Source organism: Gobio gobio (genome assembly GCF_949357685.1).
Source record: "Gobio gobio genome assembly, chromosome: 12".
NCBI classification, from domain to species: domain Eukaryota; kingdom Metazoa; phylum Chordata; class Actinopteri; order Cypriniformes; family Gobionidae; genus Gobio; species Gobio gobio.
Genome location: NC_137105.1, coordinates 4,365,776 through 4,366,456, shown reverse-complemented (window position 1 = coordinate 4,366,456; position 681 = coordinate 4,365,776).

Below are 681 nucleotides of genomic sequence, written 5' to 3'. Positions count from 1 at the left end.
GGCTGCAGGGCTCAGGGATTTCAGATAATTCGCTGAGTTTCAAACGCGTTTGACTAGTGACGGTTAGTTGTTCTCCGCCAGGGGGCAGTTGGCGGCTCCATTGAGCAGCATTAGGATTTTCTTAGTCTTAATGAACACATTTGTACACTAAAAGTTTAATATTTTAGCGGTATACATTTTACAAACTAGTACCCGCATAACAAGTGGAAACGAGGGCGGCAATTTCGAAAAAATTGTAATTAAAAACCCTCATCGAGTAAGCACAAACGCCTGTGATTGGGTCATCCTGAGGAAAGTAACACATATCACGTGACAACAATTAAAGGGACCCAAACTACCCCATGATTTGCTCTCTCTCAAGTCATCCTAGGCATATCTTCTTTCAGACGAACACATTTTTCTATTTAAAAAACGTCCTGGTTCCAAGCTTTATAATGGCAGCCCAAAATTTGAAGATCAAAAAAGTGCATCCATCCATTATAAAAGTGCTCCACACTTTTGTGTGTTATTAGCTCTAACAAGCCAATAGTGTCATTATTCAGCTCAAGTCAGTTCATTGTTGATTCAGTTCAGTTCTAAAACTGTAAAATTCATATGTGGTGTATTTGTGCACATACAAACTCCTGTACACTGAACAAGCAAAAGACACAAGAGTAGTGTTTTATATTCTGCCTCTTCTGT